Source organism: Mus musculus, chromosome 6, assembly GCF_000001635.26.
Source record: "Mus musculus strain C57BL/6J chromosome 6, GRCm38.p6 C57BL/6J".
NCBI classification, from domain to species: domain Eukaryota; kingdom Metazoa; phylum Chordata; class Mammalia; order Rodentia; family Muridae; genus Mus; species Mus musculus.
The window spans coordinates 50,256,634-50,280,967 of NC_000072.6; the positions used below are offsets into that span (position 1 = coordinate 50,256,634).

A 24,334-nucleotide genomic window follows, 5' to 3' on the forward strand; every position below is an offset into this window, starting at 1 on the left:
AAATTAACTTTTAATGGGACTTTTTTTTTTTCATTTCATCTAACATCAAACCTAGTCAACTGCCTTTTGACAGAGTACATTGCTTAAGGGAGTTACTGGGCACCTACTGCTCTGAGGATCCTGTTAGACCCAGGCTTAGACTTTAAGAAGGTGGTGTTCTGGAGAAATTAAGGCCATCACTTTCTTTTCTGTTATGTGTGGGTATAGTTCACATGGCACCAAAATCTATACTCCAAAACACTGAAACCCATCCCTGGCCACGTTCTCATTCTATTTGCCCTTAATGCCTCTTCTACTATCATTACCTTTGTGTTTTCTTACATAAATACAAAGTCTGTACACTCCTCCACACTTGTTTTTCTTATATAGTAATGTAATCCATACACGAGAACTTTCTTGTTTACAGCTGCATACTATTCCTTCCCTGAATGTATTTATGCCTAATGATCATGTCGTATATGGCTTATCATTTGATTTATTATTTCCATTCCTGCTATTTAAAAAATACCACCTTTCAGATGGCTAAATCCTGTAATCCCAGAATTATGAAGGCTAAAACTGGAGAATTGTCATGAGTTTGAGCCTAACCTGGGCTAACAGTGAGTTCCAGACCAGTCTAGACTATAGAGAAACTACTTTGAACAAACAAACAAACAAAAACCACTAAACATTCTTTCATAGATGGGCATCTGAATTTAGAGGCTAGAGCCCTAGCAAAGAGATTCCTGGGAAAGGAGTAGGTACATTTGTTACTCTAAAGCATCTTGCCTTCCTCAGCCCAAGTAACAATGTATCTGCTCTTACAGGTATCTCTTCAAATGTACAGTATCTATATTAGCAATGATAGGCCTCACATTTTACAATCTTTGCCAGTCTCATAGGTGAGAAATTGAATCACAGTAAAGAACTAGGTTGTATTATCTCTATACAAACAAAAGCAAACATTTGTTATTTTGTTACAAGCCTTCGGGAGTTCAGGGGACATTTCTCTCTCTTAAAAAAAGTTCTTGGCTTTTCTACTGTTTTGTTGTTGTTGTTGCTGCTGCTGCTGCTGCTGTTTTGTTGTTGTTCTTGTTGCTGTCGTTGTTGTTAGTTTATCCATATGGGTGTCTTGCCTACATGTCTGACTGTGTACCTTGTGTACCCAGGAAGGTCAGGAGAGGGCAGTGAGTCCCCTAGAACTGTAGTTACAGAAGGCTGTTAACAGCTATGTGGGTACTGGGAATTGAACCCAAGGCCTTCAGAAAACAGCCAATGCTTTTATCTGTAAGTTATCTTTCTATCCCCTGATGTTTTGTATATGAATTTTTGTTTTTTTAATATTATTTTATTTTTTAATGATGTGTATTTGTGGTGTGTGTGTGTGTGTGTGCCATGTGAGAACAGGAGTCCTTGGAGGTTACATAGGCCTTCAACTCCCCTGGAGCCGGAGCCTCAGGCAGCTGTGCGTCACCTGATGTGGGCCTGGGAAGAAAACCCCTTCTGGAAGAGCACTGGGCACTTTTAGTCACTGAGCCATCTCTTCAGCCTGCTTGTTTTGTGAAACAGGGTCTCACACTGAAACCAAGGCAGCTTGGAGCATGCCTCAAACTCACAGCAATACTCTTTGCTCACCTCTGCTTCTCCAGGGCTGACATTATCGGCATGAGCCACCACACCTAGCCAAGGAAGTTTTGTTTTTATTCTTAATGGTTTTGAGGCAGGGGGGTCCATGTGTTCCGACTGGCATCAAATTCACCATCCTCCTGTCTTGGCCTCACAAATGTTGAAATTACAGATATGTGTCATCATACCTAGCCTGGAAACTTTTGCTATAAACAGAGGGATCAGCCAAAATACAGGCTAGAAATTTAACACAATCAAGTTTACCTTGTGCCATTAGGAGGCACCACATTACCACCATCATCTCAATCACCTCAGGTTACTGACCAGTCAACAACGACCTAGCATGCCCAGAACACGAGCAAAGACACTAGAACAGGAGTTCGCAACCTGTGGGTCCTGACCCCTTTGAGGGCTGTATATCAGATATCCTGCATATCAGATATTTACATTATAATCCATAATGGTAGCAAAATTACAATTATGAGGTAGCAATTAAATAATTTTATAGTTGGAGTTCACCACAACATGAGGAACTATATTAACGGGTCACAGTATTAGGAAGGTGGAGAACCACTGTTCTAGAAGGATCTAGATACAAGGATCTAGTACCCACATTGCCCAGTGCACAGAAACACAGATAGATCTCAACCAGCCAGAAGTCAGATTTTAAACTCAGACTTCCATAACTCTCCATCTTGGAAGCACATGACAGTAGACTCAGGGCTAGGCATATAAAAAGTCGCTGAGCTTCGTGGTCGGGGCAGCTCCCGCATGCTCGCCCAGAGCAAGCTTTTATTCACCTGCCTGGTTGTCTGGCTTCCCAGACAAAGCAGACTCCACCATAAGCAGACTGTGTGGATGTGGTTAAGGACAGACAGGGGCAGACTCCTTGAAAAGGAAGAAAGCAAGGCAGCACCCAGAGTTAGCAGAGAATGCCTGGGGCTGCTGGCTTCTGAGAACAGGGAATCTTAAAGGGAAAGGCTAGGGTGATGACTGAATGAGAGACCGCCATCACTCGCACTTGGGTGGGTCTGGTCCGCTCACTGACACGTTGGACTCTGAGTTTTGAGGCAGCCTATTCTTTCTCCCTTCCTACTTAAGATTCCTCCTCCTTCTCCTCCTCTTCATTTTTCTTTTTTTATTGACAGTTTGAGGCCTGCCCCGAACTCCATAACCTCCTGTCTCTGCTTCCCAGAGGTAGGATAGACTTCTTCTTCAGAGCTCTGGCCTTGCCACAGCCAGCCCCGGATTCTAGGGGAGCGCCCATCAAACGCCAAACACACCACATAAAGAGCAGGGCCAACACATGCTGGGTTCCTGCTCTCTGCCAGGTGATGGGCAGGATGCTTTATGTATTTCCTCATTTATTCTCCAGAACAACTCCCTGAAGCAAACATTTTCATCATACTGCAGATGTGAAAACTGAAGTTGAAACACATTAAGTAATTTTCCCAAGACCTTGAGAAACAGACACATCAGAGGCCAGCCTGGTGTTGCTTCGAGCTGAACTCGAATTCCCCTACTGAACATGAACAGGGACACAGGACATCCACATGAAGTAAGGGCCCTGTGGTCACAAACCACGGCAAAAAACAAGACCACTCTGTCACCGTGATCAACCAGAAATCAAGCACTAATGCTCTCCAAGCCATGAAGGGGCCAATACCACCATCCTCCCAGTTTATCTAGTGACTGACTGCTGCTTGGCCAACCCCAGCCACAGCCTAACTCTGCCAGGCTTTCCGAGTAGCAATGAATTGTGAAGAGTTGCAATCAGAATTTTTCCCCACTTAAAGTCAGCCTCTAGTCTAGAGCAAAGAACTCCCTCTGAAATCACAGACAAACTACATCCCTCTTGCTGCAAGGAGCAAGAAAACCCAGCAGGTCCAGATCCCAGTAGCTTTGACTTGGGGACCTTGAATGTCCACCAACAGAATTCATACTGAGCCAAAAAGACCACCTTGACTCCAGAGCAGGTGCTTCGGACCACCCTGCTCTGCTGACCCCTAGTTAATGTTTTCTTTTTTAATTTAGATGCATTTGATTCATTTGGTAATGACAGTGTGTCAGGACAGGCCAATTTCAGTTATGGTAGAGACAAAGCCATTGCCTTGGAAAATGTATCTTTCCACCAATAGTGTGTGAAAGGAACAAAGGGTGGTCAGAGGATAGGCCTGAGCCTGGCAGGGCAGACCGAAGCAGGCAGCCAAGGCTTTGAGGAGGAGCAGAGGAGAGTGGGACAGAGGTTACGATCAGAGGGAGACAGATATGGTGGCACAGCTTGTAATCTGGGTACTCAGGGCTAGAGAGGTTGAGGCAGGAGAATTACAAATCCAAGACCAGGCTGGCCCTCACAGACAGATAATATCTTTAAAAAAATGTTTTAATTAATTTTCAAAGGTAAACACAGTTATGGGGATTGGCAGAGCTTTCCTGTAATCCTACCACTTGGCCATGGGAGAAGCCCCAGGATCAGAGTGTTCAAGGGCAGACCAGGCTCCCAGGACTGGATCTCAAAAAGAAACGAGAAGATTCCTATGTATAAAGAGGAGACCTCTCCAAGGACTCCAGAGTTCAAAAAGAACAAGAACACCCTGTGGCCAATATACAGCTTCCTCAGGAGGCAGGCCATCCTGGAGTCCAGGGATGTGGGCAGGCAGTCTAGGTTGCTGCTCTCTCTGATCAGGGGTCCAGCCTTTCTTACAAGAAGCACTCCTAGGTGATGCATGTTGAAGAGAATTCATTGTTATTGCATATCTAGATTCTGTTCCTCCAACAGCTCAGATCTTTTCCTTCCACTCCCAACTCTGCCTACGGGTTGACTGTCACCTGGGCCCAGCTGTCCTGGAGCATCCTCCCTGACTCCTCTCTCCAAGTCCCATTCAGACTCCCAGTGAGTGGCTGGCTGTTTTGTTCAGGCTTCAGCAAAGCCTGGAAGCTGCCTGGTGTCTTTCCCTGAGGGGTGCAAGTGGGAAGAACCCCTCCCCAAACGGCCACTCCAGGCAAAAGGCCTCACAGTGAAGAGGTTCAGTCAGTTACCCCAGGTCAGGCAGGACCCATGCCAGCCTGTGATCTTCCTGCACATGCACTCATGCACACACTGGATCCTTCTGACACCGACACAGGAGAGAGATTAGAAGACAAAGGATGGATGCATGGGATATGGTGAAGGCATGGTGAGATGGGGTGCCAGAGAACACCAGCTGCACTTGCCACATCCCAGGACCACAGGAGTGGTGGTGATCATGGTGGAAGGGGCAAGGATGGAATGGAGACAGGGCGAGAATGAGACTATGGGTAAGAAGGAGCAGCTGCTCCTACTGGAAGGTGGGGAGAAAAAAGGAGATCACTACCCCAATCGCCCGCCTCTGGGAGATGTAAGGGGATCTTCCGGGGCAAAGGGGAGCCGACAATTTGCCCCAGGCCAGGACACAATGCGGGCGGAGGGAAGAGGAGCCCAAGCGGAACCCGCAGCTCGCGCCCGCCGCCACTTACCCGCGCGCCGCCTCTCCGTCCTGCACGCTCCGTTCTTTCACGCGCACGCGCGCGTTCCCGGACACCCACAGAGAAGAGGAGGGAGGGCCTGGACCTTTGCTCCGTCCTGCCCCTGGATGCCTCAGCCGGTCCACAAGCTAAGGGATGGCGCCGGGGGCGGGGCTGAACCCGGGAGCTGGGGGACCTGGCAGCAGAGTTAAAGGCGCTAGCTGGTCTAGGAGATCCAGGCAGCACCAGAGACTACTTCTAACCAGACACTGCCTGTCTTCCTTCCGGAACTGCCAACCGTCCGGGTCAGTCTCTGGCTCTCCATCTGCTCCACAGGAGGAAGATGGGGACGAGACTGTGGCCTACTGGCTACAGTTCCCTCATCCCACCCACCTCCCCTTCTCTATGCCCCTGGTTCTCCAGAGCCTGTCCAGGCACTAAGAGGGTGTGAGCTGTCAGCGTGGCTTTGCAGTGTCCAGGAAACTCCCACCTTGGCCTTGGCAACCCTTGCACTTGTTTGGGGCTTGGAGCTTGGTGTTGAGTAGCTTAATCAGAGAGGTAAGCTCTCTGAAGGCAGAATCAAGCCTACAGGCGCTTGGTAAACTGAGGGAGAGGATTGAAGCAGAACGTTGCACCCTCTGAGTCAATTTTTATAGGATGTTCTTTCCCGTGCAATAAATAGAAAAAGAGAATTCTCCTTCTGCACCCCCACCTCCAAGCCCCGGATTTACACACTCAGAGAGTAGCCGCACTTTGTGGCTGCCCCAGTGGGGAGGAGCCTGGGAGGCTGCTAAAAGGGTGGAGTCTCTTTTGGTCCCCTCACGTCAAACCTCTCCTAACTATCCACACTACTACCCTCTGTAGCTCCTTCCATACTCTATGATTCTCCTGTGCTCCAACAGCCACCACTCTACTATATGTAGAATACAAACGTCTTCCCTAAATCTTCATGTCTCAGAGGACAGTAACTTTTGTCTGCTTTATTGACAGTGTCCGGCTCCAAACTTGAAACTTACTGCATAGTAGATACTCAGTAAATTATGCTTGGATTAAATGAGATGGCCAGCATAGCATGCAAAGGTGCCTGGCGCCAAGTCTGACCATCTGATTGGGTCCCAGAGCCCACACAGTGGAAGAACTGATTCATACAGGGTACCCTTCAGTTATCCCCTGACACACACATGTATATAATAAAAAAAAAATCTTTTAGAGAAATGAACTGTCGCGTTTGTTCCTCAGACGGGGCAGATGGAGATTGTGGGGTGGACTTCATAAGTTATCCCGGTTCAAGCTTTCTTTTCTAGCAACTTAAGCCATGTAAGGGGATGAAGATTTTTGGTGTCCATCGCCTTTTGACCTGGCCGGTTAGCTTAAGGTCATCCTCAAAGCTGGTCCAGGCAATGCTTATACTGAAGGCCCCAGTTCTGTTCAGCTAGCTCCTCACTTGTAACTGATGTGCACAAGGAAGGCATAGGAGGTGGGTATTGGATGAGGGAGTAAATAGAAATTGCTAGAGCTGTTCGTCTGGTCCCCTGCTTTGCCCGTGTGAGTGAGTGAGGTCAAGATGCATCCAAATCTGTAGAATCTCATCCTGAGATCAGCAGGAGTTTCCTGTTTTCTCCTTGCCCAGGGCCTGTATGTTCCAGTGCTACACGTCGGGCTTACAACCCCCACCTCCACTACCCTTGAGGTAGCCTGGTGGTCAAATTACAGGTTTAACTTCCTCTCTCCCTATAAAGACATGACCAGCAAGCTCCTGGAATTCCTCTTCATGCAAATGAGGCATTCCTAGTACCTCAGTCCCAGCCAATGATATGCACCCATCTCGAAAGCCCCTACCCACTCCCCAACGTTCCTACAGCCCTTGTTACCCCCAATAAAGGAGCACTGTTCTGCTGAAAACCATCTCTGGATAAACCTACCCAACCAGCTGCCTGGATACCCCCAGGACCCAGGCCAGCAGAAAAGAAAAACCAGTGTTTTAGCCTGGTCAAGAGTTTTACGATCTATTTTGTCGGTTTCTTGGCTGATGCTATGGTTTGTTCCCCAGAGTCCAAGTCCATCACAGTGCTGAGAGGGGCACTGATAAGAGGGCTATTACACAAAGGCTCTGCCCTCTGAGACATTGTTGACAAGGAAGTGGGTTGGTCGTCGTAGAAACTGGTTCCGACCAAAGGAGCTTGGCAACCCTCCTTCCCAGCTGTTCCTTCCCTTCTCCCTTCAGTCTGGGGATGACTGAGCAAGAGGGTTATCTAACACACCTTGACCACGAACTCCTCAGCCTCCAAAGCTGAAAGAAATAAAATCTGTTCTTTATAACTTACCCAGACTCAGGAATTCTGTTCTAGCCTCCTAGTCAAGTAGGAAGTGTCAAGTTAACTGTTATCAGAGTTTATTGCCCTGGAACCTGAGGCATTAACCTTTTGAGCAGAGTCATCTTCATTGCAGATCATTCAAGCAGACCCCACCCAGAGGGCTCCAGTTGGCTAACTAGGTCATCACTGGAAACTGAGACTCCATGAGTTTCTGAAGCAAGGGCTCCTTCAGATCTTTTCACTCTTTCTACCCTGTGCAGTGGCTATTCACCAACTGCCAGAGGGAGACAGCAGCAGCTGATGTGTAGGTGACACTCTTCAGGTCCTGTCATCTCCTGATGTGCTTCTGAGTGTATTACATGAAAGATAAACCCATCTAACCCTCAGAGCCAATTTTGGGTCCAAGGGGTGTGAGACACAACCTGGGAAGTAATGGCAAAGAGTTTAGCTGGGGCAAAGAGCATACCATACAGAAGAATGTGGGTCCTGGGACTGGAACTCTGGCCCTCTGCAAGAGTAGGCTACACTCTTAATCACAGAGCCATCTCCCCAGCCCCATATTTTAATTTTTAAATTACATATGTGTTTCTTGAATTGTTAAGTAGAATATTTGAAGATTTCAGGTACAAAAATCAAAACAAAATATAGGATTCTAACCTTAGAGCATCATTGGTATGTTCCATTAGGAAGGGGGGCGTGGGAACACCCTCACTACAGATAAGTTGGGATGCTTCTATTGTTGACAAGTATTTGCTTCTCAGAAGATTCATCACATAAACTGTTTCAAGTTGCACACCTTGCTAAATACTTTACTATCCTCTGGGTATTTACTGTTCTATCACAGTGTAAGCTGATGTCCCAATTATCAATGGCTTCATAACTAGATGTTCCCAAACTTTATAGCTTGAAACATCATTTTCTTAGACCTTCCAGTTTTGCAGGCTATGACTTCTGGCCAGGCAGCTTCATAGTCTTTCAGTTCCATATGACATTATCTGGAATCCCTCCAAGGCCTTTAGCTGCTGATGGCAAATGGTCTGGTCTGAAATATAGCTTTGCCAATTTAATCCCTTCAGGTTACTGTAACAATATATTATGGACTGTGTGGCTTATAAACAACAGAAATTTGTTTTTAATTTCATAGTAGTCTGTAATCAAGGGACTGGCAGATTCCATACCTGTTAAGAATATTTCCTGGTTCTGAGATGGTGAAAATTCATGAAATTGTCACATGGTAGAAAGTACCACTCTTGGATATGGTCCACTCTCATGCCCCATCTCCCTGCTTATGCTACCACATGGCCAATTAGTCTTCAACTATATGAATTTTAGAGGAATGCAAACACTAAGAGTCACATTCTTCCTCTCCATTAGGGGAATCACAACAACTCTGCATAATGTTTCAATCTAATTCTTGTTTTCATTAAACACAGAGTGAAAATACCTGGGTTTGTCAATGGTTGGAGTACAAACAAGTATCAGCACTGAAGAAATTGGTAACAAGACCAATAGTCATCCAGCAGATGTTGAGTTTATAGAAACATTCTAAGTGCTACAACTCAGAGCTATGCAAGCTCCCCCAGTCCTATTGTTATCAGTAGTAACTGTGTTTAGCACTCAAGTTGTCTGTATCCAGCATCTCTTTAACAAGCATTTATTAAGGAAGTGCCCTGGGCTGTAAGGGAGACTAAAGATCCCTTCTACCATCTCAGCTCCTAGTTAGACTCCCTATATCAGATTAACAAGAGGAAAACCCCCCACACACAAATATATTAGGGTGCAGCATACTAAATATAAAATTTAAATATAAAAGACATGTGTGGATCCGGGCACCTTCCCTGCCAGAGGAGAGGTTTCCACCCCGCCCAGAAGGGCTTTGCTGGAACATCTGCGGGAGCCATATTCGTTCCCAGATCCTGCCAAGACTAGTCTTCACAGGTGAGAGTGTGGATGACAGAAGCTAACAGCTTCTGGGACAGGCCCTGTTTCGGGCCTTCATCTTCTGCCAGGAGGCAAGTCCGAACAACAGATATCTGTGCACCTTCTCTGCAAGAGGAGAGCTTGCCTGCAGAGAGTGCTCTAACCACTGAAACTCAGGAGAGAGCTAGTCTCCCAGGTCTGCTGGTAGAGGCTAACAGAATCATGAAAGGAACAAGCTCTAACCAGAAACAACTATAACAACTGACTCCAGAGATTACCAGATGGTGAAAGGCAGATGTAAGAATCTTACTAACAGAAACAAAGACTGCTCACCATCATCAGAACCCAGCACTCCCACCTCAGCCAGTCCTGGGAACCCCAACACACCCGAAAAGCTAGACCTAGATTTAAAGGCATATCTCATGATGATGGTAGAGGACATCAAGAAGGACTTTAATAGCTCACTTAAAGAAATACAGGAGAACACTGCTAAAGAGTTACAAGTCCTTAAAGAAAAAGAGGAAAACACATCCAAACAGATAATGGAAACAAACAAAACCATAGTAGACCTAAAAAGGGAAGTAGACACAATAAAGAAAACCCAAAGTGAGACAACAACGCTGGAGATAGAAAACCTAGGAAAGAAATATGGAACCATAGATGTGAGCATCAGCAACAGAATACAAGAGATGGAAGAAAGAATCTCAGGTGCAGAAGATTCCATAGAGAACATCAGCAAAACAATCAAAGAAAATGCAAAAAGATCCTAACTCAAAACATCCAGGAAATCCAGGACACAATGAGAAGACCAAACCTACGGATAATAGGAGTAGATGAGAATGAAGATTTTCAACTTAAAGGGCAAGAAAATATATTCAACAAAATTATAGAAGAAAACTTCCCAAACCTAAAGAAAGAGATGCCCATGAACATACAAGAAGCCTACAGAACTCCAAATAGACTGGACCAGAAAAGAAACTCCTCCCGACACATAATAATCAGAACAACAAATGCACTAAATAAAGATAGAATATTAAAAGCAGTAAGGGAAAAAGGTCAAGTAACATATAAAGGCAGGCCTATCAGAATTACACCAGATTTTTCACCAGAGACTATGAAAGCCAGAAGATCCTGGACAGATGTTATACAGACACTAAGAGAACACAAATGCCAGCCCACGCTACTATTCCCAGCCAAACTTTCAATTACCATAGATGGAGAAACCAAAGTTTTCCACGACAAAACCAAATTCACACATTATTTTTCCACGAATCCAGCCCTTCAAAGGATAATAACATAAAAAAAACAATACAAGGAAGGAAACCACGTCCTAGAAAAAGCAAGAAAGTAATCCTTCAACAAACCTAAAAAAAGACAGCTACAAGAACAGATTGCCAACTTTAACAACAAAAATAATAGGAAGCAACAATTACTTTTCCTTAATATCTCTTAATATCAATGGACTCAACTCCCCACTAAAAAGACATAGACTAACAGACTGGCTACACAAACAGGACCCAACATTCTGCTGCTTACAGGAAACACATCTCAGGGAAAAAGACAGACACTACCTCAGAATGAAAGGCTGGAAAACAATTTTCCAAGCAAATGGTATGAAGAAACAAGCTGGAGTAGCCATTCTAATATCTAATAAAATCGACTTCCAACCCAAAGTCATCAAAAAAGACAAGGAGGGGCACTTCATACTCATCAAAGATAAAATCTTCCAAGAGGAACTCTCAATTCTGAATATCTATGCTCCAAATACAAGGGCAGCCACATTCATTAAAGAAACTTTAGTAAAGCTCAAAGCACACATTGCACCTCACACAATAATAGCGGGAGACTTCAACACACCACTTTCACCAATGGACAGATCATGGAAACAGAAACTAAATAGGGACACAGTGAAACTAACAGAAGTTATGAAACAAATGGATCTAACAGATATCTACAGAACATTTTATCCTAAAACAAAAGGATATACCTTCTTCTCAGCACCTCATGGTACCTTCTCCAAAACTGACCACATAATTGATCACAAAACAAGCCTCAACATATACAAAAAATATTGAAATTGTCCCATGCATCCTATCAGATCACCATGGACTAAGGCTGATCTTCAATAAAAAAATAAATAATAGAAAGCCAACATTCACTTGGAAATTGAACAACAAACTTCTCAATGATACCTTGATCAAGGAAGGAATAAAGAAAGAAATTAAGGACTTTTTGAAGTTTAATGAAAATGAAGCCACAACATACCCAAACTTATGGGACACAATGAAAGCATTTCTAAGAGGAAAACTCATAGCTCTGAGTGCCTCCAAAAAGAAACTAGAGAGAGCACACATTAGCAGCTTGACAACACACCTAAAAGCTTTAGAACAAAAGGAAGCAAATTCACCCAAGAGGAGTAGACGGCAGGAAATAATCAAACTCAGGGGCGAAATCAACCAAGTGGAAACAAGAATTATTCAAAGAATCAACCAAAGGAGGAGCTGGTTCTTTGAGAAAATCAACAAGATAGATAAACCCTTAGCCAGACTCGCTAGAGGGCACAGGGACAGCATCCTAATTAACAAAATCAGAAATGAAAAGGGAGACATAACAACAGATCCTGAAGAAATCCAAAACACCATCAGATCCTTCTACAAAAGGCTATACTCAACAAAACTGGAGAACCTGGATGAAATGGACAAATTTCTAGACAGATACCAGGTACCAAAGTTAAATCAAGATCAGGTTAATGATCTAAACAGTCCTATATCCCCTAAAGAAATAGAAGCAGAAGCAGTCATCAATAGTCTCCCAACCAAAAAAAAAAAAAAAAAAAGCCCAGGACCAGATGGGTTTAGTGCAGAGTTCTATCAGACCTTCAAAGAAGATCTAATTCCAGTTCTGCACAAACTATTCCACAAAATAGAAGCAGAATGTACTCTACCCAATTCATTCTATGAAGCCACACTTACTCTGATACCTAAACCACAGAAAGACCCAACAAAGATAGAGAACTTCAGACGAATTTCCCTTATGAATATCGTTGCAAAAATACTCAATAAAATTCTCACCAACCGAATCCAAGAACACATCAAAACAATCATCCATCATGACCAAGTAGGTTTCATTCCAGGGATACAGGGATGGTTTAATATATGGAAATCCATTAACGTAATCCAGTATATAGACAAACTCAAAGACAAAAACCACATGATCATCTCATTAGATGCTGAGAAAGCATTTGACAAAATCCAACACCCATTCATGATAAAAGACTTGGAAAGATCAGGAATTCAAGGCCCATACCTAAACATGATAAAAGCAATCTACAGCAAAACAGTAGCCAACATCAAAGTAAATGGAGAGAAGCTAGCAGCAATCCCACTAAAACCAGGGGCTAGACAAGGCTGCCCACTTTCTCCCTACCTATTCAACATTGTACTTGAAGTCCTAGCCAGAGCAATTTGACCACAAAAGGAGATCAAGGGGATACAAATTCGAAAGGAAGAAGTCAAAATATTACTTTTTGCAGATGATGTGATAGTATATATAAGTGACCCTAAAAATTCCACCAGAGAACTCCTAAACCTGATAAACAGGTTCAATGAAGTATCTGGATATAAAATTAACTCAAACAAATCAATGGCCTTTCTCTACATAAAGGATAAACAGGCTGAGAAAGAAATTAGGGAAACAACACCCTTCTCAATAGTCACAAATAATATAAAATACCTTGGCATGACTCTAATTAAGGAAGTGAAAGATCTGTATGATAAGAACTTTAAGTCTCTGAAGAAAGAAATTAAAGAAGATCTCAGAAGATGGAAAGATCTCCCATGCTCATGGATTTGCAGGATCAATATAGTAAAAATGGCTATCTTGCCAAAAGCAGTCTACAGATTCAATGCAATCTCCATCAAAATTCCAACTCAATTCTTCAACGAAGTGGAAAGGGCAATCTCCAAATTCATCTGGAATAACAAAAAACCTAGGATAGCAAAAACTCTTCTCAAGGATAAAAGAACCTCTGGTGGAATCACCATGCCTGACCTAAAGCTGTACTACAGAACAATTGTGATAAAAACTCATGGTACTGGTATATTGACAGACAAGTAGACCAATGAAATAGAATTGAAGACCCAGAAATGAACCCACACACCTATGGACACTTGATCTTCGACAAGGGAGCTAAAACCATCAAGTGGAAAAAAGACAGCATTTTAAACAAATGTTGCTGGCACAACTGGTGGTTATCATGTAGAAGAATGTGAATTGATCCATTCCTATCTCCTTTTACTAAGGTCAAATCTAAGTGGATTAAGGAACTCCACATAAAACCAGAGACACTGAAACCTATAGAGGAGAACGTGGGGAAAAGCCTCGAAGATATAGGCACACTGGAAAAAATTCCTGAATAGAATAGCAATGGATTATGCTGTAAGATCGAGAGTCAACAAATGGGACCTCATAAAATTGCAAAGCTTCTGTAAGGCAAAAGACACTGTCAATAAGACCAAAAGGCCACCAACAGATTAGGAAAGGATCTTTACCTATCCTAAATCAGATAGGGGACTAATATCCAATATATATAAAGAACTCAAGAAGGTGGACTCCAAAATAATCAAATAACCCCATTAAAAAATGGGGCTCAGAGCTAAACAAAGAATTCTCACCTGAGGAATACCGAATGGCTGAGAAGCACCTGAAAAAAGTTCAGCATCCTTAATCATCAGGGAAATGCAAATCAAAACAACCCTGAGATTCTATCTCACACCAGTCAGAATGGCTAAGATCAAAAATTCAGGTGACAGCAGATGCTGGCGAGGATGTGGAAGAAAGAGGAACACTCCTCCATTTTTGGTGGGATTGCAAGCTTGTACAACCACTCTGGAAATCAGTCTGGCGGTTTCTCAGAAAATTGGACATAGTACTACCGGAGGATCTGCAATACCTCTCCTGGGCATACATGCAGAAGATGTTCCAACCGGTAAGAAGGACACATGCTCCACTATGTTCATAGCAGCCTTATTTATAATAGCCAGAAGCTGGGAAGAACCCAGATGCCCCTCAACAGAGGAATGGATACAGAAAATGTGGTACATCTACACAATGGAGTACTACTCAGCTATTAAAAAGAATGAATTTATGAAATTCCTAGCCAAATAGATGGACCTGGAGGGCATCATCCTGAGTGAGGTAACACATTCACAAAGGAACTCACACAATATGTACTCACTGATAAGTGGATATTAGCCCCAAACCTAGGATACCCAAGATATAAGATACAATTTGCTAAACACATGAAACTCAAGAAGAATGAAGACTGAAGTGTGGACACTTTGCCCCTCCTTAGAATTGGGAACAAAACACCCATGGAAGGAGTTACAAAGTTTGGAGCTGAGATGAAAGGATGGACCATGTAGAGACTGCCATATCCAGGGATCCACCCCATAATCAGCATCCAAACCCTGACACCATTGCATACACTAGCAAGATTTTATCGAAAGGACCCAGATGTAGCTGTCTCTTGTGAGACTATGCCGGGGCCTAGCAAACACAGAAGTGGATGCTCACAGTCAGCTAATGGATGGATCACAGGGCTCCCAATGGAGGAGCTAGAGAAAGTAACCCAAGGAGCTAAAGGGATCTGCAACCCTATAGGTGGAACAACATTATGAACTAACCAGTACCCCGGAGCTCTTGACTCTAGCTGCATATGTATCAAAAGATGGCCTAGTCGGCCATCACTGGAAAGAGAGGCCCAATGGACACGCAAACTTTATATGCCCCAGTACAGGGGAACGCCAGGGCCAAAAAGGGGGAGTGGGTGGGTAGGGGAGTGGGGGTGAGTGGGTATGGGGGACTTTTGGTATAGCATTGGAAATGTAAATGAGCTAAATACCTAATAAAAACTGGGAAAAAAAAAGAAAAGAAAGGAAAAAAAAAGAAAAAAAAAAGAACTCTTATGATATGTACTCACTGATAAGTGGATATTAGCCCAGAAACTTAGAATACCCAAGATATAAGATACAATTTTCGAAACACATGAAGCTCGGGAAGAACGAAGACCAAGGTGTGGATACTTTGCCCCTTCTTGGAATTGGGAGCAAGGCACCCATGGAAGGAGCTACAGAGACAGAGTTTGGAGCTGAGAAGAAAGGATGGACCATCTAGAGACTGCCATACCCGGGGATCCATCCCATAATCAGCCTCCAAACGCTGACACCATTGCATACACTAGCAAGAGTTTGCTGAAAGGACCCTGATATAGCTGTCTCTTGTGAGACTATGCCAGGGCCTAGCAAACACAGAAGTGGATGCTCACAGTCAGCTATTGGATGGATCACAGGGCCCCCAATGGAGGAGATGGAGGAAATACCCAGGGTGCTAGGGGGATCTGCAACCTTATAGGTGGAACAACAATATGAAATAACCAGTACCCATCCCAGAGCTCGTGTCTCTAGCTGCATATGAATCAGAAGATGGCCTAGTCGGCCATCACTGCAAAGAGAGGCCCATTGGTAGTGCAGACCTTATATGCCTCAGTACAGGGGAATGCCAGGTCCAAGAGGTGGGAGTGGGGGGTGGGGAGTGGGTATGGGAGGGTGTGGGGACTTTTGGGATAGCTTTGGAAATGTAAATGAAATAAATACCTAATAACAAAAAAAAAAAGATGTGTGTGTGTGCCATATATACGAATGAATGAAGGTACAGATGTTCACATGGAAACATGAAACCAGAACAGGACATGCTGTGTCTTCCTCTATCACTCCCTACCTCGTTATTTTGAGTCGGAATCTCTCACTGAGCCAAGAAGCTCAATGCCTTGGCTGGCTGGCTGGCTGGCTGGCTGGCAAGTTCCTGGGATCTGTTCATCTCTGTCCCCTGATGCTGGTTTATACCCTCACAGAGCCACAGCTGTCTTTCTGTGTGGATGCTTGAGTTCAAACTCAGGTCCTCATGCTTGAACAACAAGCATCCCCACCTACTAAACCATTTTCTGGCCCTCCATGTCCACAGAGCTTTGTAGCTTTCCTATAAAGCTAGCAGAAGCAGAGGGGATGGAGGGGCAGTGGTGGGGAAACTGCAGGTTGTGGTGTGTAGCATAGTAGATGGATAAAAGTAACCACTCACTAAAAAGTAAATTCTGGTATGGTAACACAGAATAAACCCCTGCAGCATAAAGACTCCAGTGCATGATAGCTGGTGATTTGCTCAGTGACTTCCATCTAAGGGGGTTCCAGGTGCAGGCAGAGGGAGTTGGGAGTTGTGGGGGATAGGCTCTTTGGGAACTGGGCTGGTGAAGGAAGGCTCTGACACAGTATACAGGCTGGTTCTGTGTCAACCTGACACAAGCCAGAGTTATCAGTCTATTAGCCAATGGAAGTGCTATATATGCAATCGGGCCCAAGCAGGTTGAAAAGGCCCAAGCAAGCCAGTAAGTAGCACTCCTCCAAAGCCCCTGCCTCCAGGTCCCTGTCCTGTGTGAGTGTCTGTCCTGACTTCCTTTGGGGATGAACAGCAATGTGGAAGTATAAGATGAATAATCCCTTTCTTCCCCAACCTGGTTTTTTTGGACATGGTGTCTCACTGCAGCAATAGAAACCTGGCTAACCTGCAATGAGCAGCAAGAGAGTAGCTGTTGGCTCCCACCCCCATGAGAGCTTACTATGAGGTTGGCACATTCATTGTTTTCAGAGGCCAACAGCCAGGCTCACAGCTCCTAGTAACTGCAAAGAAGGCTGGAAAGATCGGATGTAGGACATGCCTTTAATTCCAGCATTCAAAATGAAAAGAAGCCAGGTAGATCTCTGAGAATTTGAGGCCAGTCTGGTCTACACAGTGAATTCTGTCCAGGACTGCATAGTGAGACTCTGCCTCAAAAAAAAAATTACTTATTAGTGTGTAAATCCAATAAAAAGATGGCAGCAAACTCAGCTACAAAATGCCTTAGAGGGCAAAGAATCCTCAACCATCTTAGTTTTCATGGGAGAATCCCTTCTGGGGCAGCCCAGAGAGATGGGCTGATTTCAGTTAGATAATATTTCTTCAGTTTGTATGAACAGTCTGTTATCTACAAAAGGATCTTTTCATACTCATCTGCCTGGTCAAAGGACAGCTGAGAATGGAGAGAACACTGTGGCGATGGTAGGCAAGGTGTGGTAGTTTCATCTAGAGCAATTTACTACCAATAAAGCTTCCTAGCTGGGTTATAATTGGAGGGGGACAGGGAACTGCGTACACAGTCGTTGTTTGGTAGGGTTCCTGAAACGGCTAATTGCAATGGGAAAAACAGGTTGGCAAGAAAACCTGATCTTAGCATATGACTCCATCCTGATTGCTCTTTAAACACACCAGCCAGACATCTGTTAGTGCAGACTAAGGGAGAGGAAACCTCTGGGCGCTGAATTCCGTTCACCTGTGCACCTTGGAGTTTTGGTGTCTGGTTTTTGTTTTTCTTCACTGTTGGTAGAGGGGGAACATTGTTTTCTACTATCACACTTTGAAATCTTCACACATCTCATTTTCTCCTCAAAGGAGTGTACACATAAGTTCACAGTGAACCTAGTTTTTCTGGAGAATCTAGGCAGCTAATAGGAAGTGGGCACTCGGGAATTTCTGATTTCAAGTGGCTTTGCTCTCCACTTTCAATGTCCATCTTCCTCACACTGGAGACAAGAAAAGTCCCAGTGTCTATTAATCTGGAGATTCACAGGAGAAAATCAACTCCACCATTTTGGACCAAGCTTTATTAAATATGAAACTGACCGAGAGATGATGGACTTTGGTCAGGACCATTTCCAGGTATTTTCCAGCTGAGAGTGGCCTCAAGCCATGTGTTGCAGGGGGCTTATAAGGACAAACCTATAGGCTACCATACTTTCCCATGAGGCTTTGTTATTTTCCCAAGAACCACAACTCCCAGCATCCCAAGGAGTTACCTGGTTCCTGGACTTACAGGTTAATTTGGGGCATTGCATGCCTTCAAAGGCAAATGGCAGTGCCAGAGGCTGACCGAGAGGAGGTTGTGTTGTGGCTTTCAAAGTGGCACAAGTCGCAGTCTCATCTCTGTGGTATTTGCTGTTTCCACTCCTATGAGCCTCCGTTTCCCCATTCATAGAGATGATAATGTCCACAAGCCCAGCCTTAGGTCAGGCAGGACCTTGATGAGAAAGATCCACAGAAGGCAAGAAGGCAGACTTAAGAACTCAGAGGTCCCCCTTGTTCATCTCTTCCTTCTTAACTGTCAGAGAATGTTAACATTCTCTACAGGAACTAGAAATGGTTGAGACATAAAGATTCTCTAGAGACGTCATAGCAACACTTAAGGTCAGACATTAGCTAGGGATGAAACTCAGTAGGTACAGAGCTTGGCTGGCGTGCAGAAACCTTTGGGCTCTGTCCTCCATCCAAATAAACAGAGCAGTGCCCAGCACTGGGGGTATAGCAGAAGGAGGACCAGGAATTCAAGGCCAGCCATATTAAATTAGAAGCTACACTGGGCTGCATGAAATCCTGGGGCGATGACTCCGTGGACAAAGTACTTGGCATGCACATGTAAGGACTGGAGTTCAGACCCCCACAAGAAATCACAACAGCAGCTAGCTGAGCCCAGCACTCAGGAGGTAGAGACAGGTGGCTAGGGCACACTAGCAGGTAGACTAGCCAAAGCAGCAAGCTCCAGGTTCCTCCGGAGAATCTTCCCAAATAAACGAAGTGGGGCATGATGGAGGAAGACACTGCATGTTAACCTTTGACCCACACATGCCCATGCACACAGGCAAGAGCGCACCTCCGCGTGAACACGAGGCCAGCCTGAACTGTAGAGCAAGTTCCGAGGGTTTATGGACTTAAGCATGGACCCTGTCTGAAAAGAACAAAACGGGGCGACAACAAAAAGCCAGTGATGGAATCTGTCTAGGAATGGAGGGTGTGAGCCCAGGCCAGAGTCCATACTTGAATTTTAGGCTTCTGCTTGATAGGTAAATTAGGGATGAATCTAACATCTGAATATAGATGCCAGTCTCCGCCTTTTACTTTATGGCTGAATAAAATTCATCTATCCAAAACAGGTTATTGCTTCTGTTTGATTTTTGAGCACAGTTTTTTGTTTGTTTGTTTTGGTTTTAACTCAGTCTTTTTCCCTCAGGATTCTGAATGCTGGGGCCACACCTTGGTGGGGCTACAACACCTTGCCAGCCCTTCAGCTCTGCAGAGTTCTCTAATCGTGAGTCCCAAAGTAGCCCGTGTGGTCCAGTCAAAGGGCTTATTGTATCTCATCTTGATATTAACATACATTATTTTGATTGGGGTGATGGCACATGCTTATGACCATGGCAGTCAGGAGGATCAAGAGTTCAAGGCTCGCCTGCTTTCTAGCAGGACTCTTTCCACAAACAAACAAATAAATCCAAAACATTTTAATACTAGCCAATCAGCAAACAGACAAACAAGAATATCTAAGTGAGAAACCAAAAATGTCTTTATGAATCATAGACATTGGGTTTACCATAACAGAGGAAAGAAAGGTATAGTGTGGCTTTAAAGGGAACTTCAAGAAAAAAAGGCGTTCTGAAAGCGTTCTTTTATTTTTAGTAAGGTCTCTGCCATTTCTTGTGAATTGCCCTAAACAATAATCATGCTAGCGTTGAAAAATCTGGGGTAAAATTAAATTTAAAATCTTTTATTATCTGATATCTGCAACAACCAAAACATTTTCCAAACATCATGGTTTGGAGTTGATTTCCTCTTTTATAATGTGCCTGATAATTCGATATTATTAGGCAATCTCGAAAAAAAAAATGTGTTCTATGGCTCCCAGACAGACTTATATGATCTCTTATTAAATGCCACTTGCTTTTGCTGTATTAATGTTTTATTAAGGACCATCTGGTCGTCACTACAGATCATACAGACTCTTTGCTGAGTCAGTTATCACCATCAATAAATCATGAGCGTTATTATTAGCAGAGAACTTTAAGCTGAGCAGTGGAAAAGAACAGAGGACCAAGATACCCACGTCCCCAGCGTGCCCATGGGTAGTCTCGTGGCCAGCACAACTCCTTGACTTGACCTGTCTGAGATACCTGGTGTTTCACCTCAAAATATAAGGTTGAACCCAGTCACCCAATTACAGCAAACATTGTAGTAGGCCAAGCACCCCCCACAACAGCTCAGGGGAGGGGTGCTGTTGGGAAGGCCTGGATGCTGAGCTGCTGGGAGCTGGTGGGTAGAATGCTGGTAATAGGTTGTGGGGGAGGGGCACAGCACTAGGTGGAGCATTCAAGACTGGAAACCAACAAGAGAGATGAGACCACATCCCTGGGGAGGGGTTTGCATGACAGTAGGATGGCATGGATTATGGTTTAGGTATTTTTTTTAAATCATTTTTTTTTACTCTGTTTATCTTATAACCCAGTCTGGATTCACATTTGCTACATAAGCCAACTCTGGCCTTGAACTTCGGATCATCCTGCTTCCTCCTCCCAAGAGCTAATACTACAGCCTCTGCCACCACGCCCAGGTTCAATCTTTTTTCTACAGTGTAGTCTTGATCATCTTCCTCTCCTTCTTGGTCTTTGCTTTGTTGTCTTTGCAGACCATTCTGATCAATCTGGCTAATGGGATCATGGGTTAAACATACACCCTTCCTCTCCCTCTCCCACTCCCTCTCCCTCTCTCTCTCCCTCTCCTTCTGTCCTTCTCCCTCTATCCCTCTCCCTTTGTCCCTCCCCCTCTATCCCTCTCCCTCTGTCCCTCCCCCCTCCCTCTCCCTCATCTCCCTCTTCCTTTCTCCTTCTCTCTGTGCATGCATACATACATGGAGGCCAGAGGATAACTTTTAGGAGCCAGCTGTTTTGTACCACCATGTAGATTGTAGGGAATCAAACTTAGGTCACCAGGCCTGGTGGCAGACACCCTCATCCCACTGAGCCCTCTCACTGGTCCTAAACACCCCTGTTATATCAAAGTGTGTTTGGTGCAGCACACTGGAAGCAAATAAGGCTAGACACTGAGGTCTTAGGTCTTTGAGATGAAAGCCTTTGGTTGGTTATTGAACACATTTTATTTTCTATCTGTGCTGTGAAATCGTGAAGATCGAAGGCACTGCCCCAGGGTAATCTAGTTCCACCAGATTAATTTACTCTACTAAATGGCTTCAACTACCAGTTCAAACATAGGTAGGCTTATATCAAATTACATAATATTAAGTTGTACTGGGTGATATTTTATTTTGTTAGCTTCATGGATGAATGAAGATAAGGAAGGAAAGCCCACTCGCCACGTTTACTCCATCTCTCCTGGGTACCGGCAGTATCCTGGGCTCTAGAGGAGCAGGTCAGAGCTCATATTCTAGTTGGTAAAAGGACAACAAGCAGAACAGGTAAAAAAAAAAAAATTAATGATGGCGATTGCTTGTAAGGAGCTCAAAGGCATGATTTAAGACTTAATGAGCAAGCCAAGCCAGGAAAGCATCCCAGCACTTGGGAGGGGTGGGAGGAGGATGGGGAGTTGAAGGTCAGCCTTGGGTACACCGGTGATGACAGTCTGGGTACATGACACCAAGCATCAAGACAGCAACAACCAAAAAAAAAAAAAACCCATACACTACTACCGTCAAGTAAAGAGCTGTGTAGGAGCAGGCCTGCAGCCCGATAGTGGAGCACTTGTTTAGTATGCACGAGCCCCTGGGCTTATAAATGGTGGCATACAGTACTTTAATCCTAGCACTTGGTAGCAGCAGAAAGGTCAAAAGTTCAAGGTCATTATTGGCTACATAGTGACTTGGAGGCTAGGCTGTACTATATGTGATCCTGGCTCAAACAAGGTGTACTGGCTAGTTTTGTGTCAACTTGACACAGGCTGGAGTTATCACAGAGAAAGGAGCTTCAGTTGGGGAAATGCCTCCACGAGATCCAGCTGTAAGGCATTTTCTCAATTAGTGATCAAGGGGGTGGGGGTGGGGAGGTCCCCTTGTGGGTGGTACCATTTCTGGGCTGGTAGTCCTGGTTCTATAAGAGAGCAGGCTGAGCAAGCCAGGGGAAGCAAGCCAGTAAAGAACATCCCTCCATGGCCTCTGCATCAGCTCCTGCTTTTTGAGTTCCAGTCCCAGCTTCCTTTACTGATGAACAGCAATGTGGAAGTGTAAGCTGAATAAACCCTTTCCTCCCTAACTTGCTTCTTGGTCATGATGTTCATGCAGGAATAGAAACCCTGACTAAGACACAAGGAAAAGCAAAAGAGAAGAAAATAGAAAGAATGAACTGGACTGAGGGAAAAATCAGGTGCTTTCCTTGGGTCTCATGGAGAAGGAGAAGAGGGGTCAGAGGGCAAATCTCTCTCCCAGAAAGACAGACAGATACAGGAAAACACAGCTGCTACAGCGGACTACCTGGCGGGCACCAGCACAGCTGCAGGGAAACATCTGCTGTGATCAAGGCTCAGGGTCAGACCGCATTGTCTCTGAGTTAACGCTGACTACGCTATTGTGAGTTTTACTCCCAGGATCTCTAACCAAGTTCTTTTCACTTAGTACAAGACTTGTTTATCCCAGTCTGGCGTCAAATTCTTTGTGCACTTCATGCTGACTTTTAACTTGTGAACTCCCAATGCCTGCCACTTAACCTGAACTCATTACAGTCTGACTCCAAGATGCACCCATAGACCATCCCAGAATACTCCCTCGTGTTGCCAGCAGACAGAGAAGAAAACAGCCATTTTTAAGACACCAGATAAATTCTTAACAAGACCGGTCTTCAAGAAAAGCTACTTTGAGACTGGAGAGATTGCTCAGTGGTTAGGAGCACTTCCTGCGCAGTCACAAGGACCAGGGTTGTGATGCGAGCACCCATGACAGGTGGCTTACAAATGCCTGTTACCCCAGGTCCAAAGGGTCTGGCATCATCTTCTGACTGGCGTGCTCTGTAAACACCGACACACCCATGTGAGCACACATACATAATAAAACATTTGTTAAAGGAAGGCTGTTTTGCTAGAGTCAACATCATTGAGGTTTTATCAAATCATTATGCAGCCCCTTCGCCTCTGGCCATTCCACCCAATCACCCAGTACAGCACCCCAGCTTGCAAGAAACAAATTACAAGGCCCACCAAAACATATCTCTTCTGCTAGCCTATTTTTGAGTTGTCTCCCTTATAATAACCAGGCAATAGTAAAAAGCACTCTTCCGGGTTCTGTGTGAGCTGTTCCAGGAGATAATTGAGACCGAGGAGGGAGTTATAGGGACCCCTTCCTATATGACAGTTGAACTGGTATGTGAGGTGGGGATGAGCTGGGAGGCTGAGCCCTTACCTTGTGAGGTCTGCATTCACTTGGGGAGTTGAGATGAGCTAAATGGTTCGATGTGAGAGAACTGGAGAAAAGAATCGGGGTCAGAACATCCCAGAAAGAGCCCAAGAGTAGCCCAAGCAGACAGATCAGAATATAAGCTCACAAAGCATGCTGGAGATGAAGGCTCTCTGCACAGGCATGGAGCCTGCTTTGAGGCCTCATTAGATCACAGGACACAGACAGAGGCAAAGGAATCCTCCAGGCTTCTGGATATGTCGACAGAGATGGAAGGGCGAGCCACGCCGAGAGAAGAAACCAAAAGAAATACCCAGAGCAATTATGACAGAGAAATCCTCAAATTAATGTTACCAGTTAATTAATGTGGTCAGACCCAGCCGTGCCATGGTGGCACACGCCTTATTCACAGCACTTGGAAGGCAGAGGCTTTGAGTTCAAGGCCAGCCTGGTCTACAGAGTGAGCTCCAAGACAGCCAGGGGTACACAGAGAAACCCTGTCTTGAAGAAACAAATAAAAACAAACCAAAACAAACAAAAAAAAAAAACCAAACAAAAAAAAAAAACCATACAAATCTAGAAATCCCATAGAATACTAAATAGGATAAATGGGGCGGGGGGGAAGCACAGAGAAAACTCTCTGTCTCTGTCTCTCTGGCACATCATAAGTAAATTGTAGAAAGACAAAGAAGGTAAAGAGACA

The 24,334-nt window shown here is 44.5% G+C and overlaps 1 protein-coding gene across 5 annotated transcripts in view; it reads right to left on the reverse strand.

Moving 5' to 3' along the window:
- The window catches only part of Gsdme (gasdermin E), a 56,457-nt gene extending 49,233 nt beyond the window's left edge, over positions 1–7,224 (reverse strand). For 3 of the 5 annotated variants that reach the window (XR_003956235.1, XR_001785156.2, XM_006506402.4), the window contains exon 1: positions 5,101–6,297. The gene's annotated coding sequence lies outside the window, so the exon portion shown is untranslated. Of the gene's footprint in view, positions 1–5,100; positions 6,298–7,010 lie in introns of those variants that run through there. The other 2 variants (XM_030255507.1, NM_018769.4) reach the window with 2 other exon arrangements.
- Between the last annotated feature and the right edge of the window lie 17,110 nt (positions 7,225–24,334).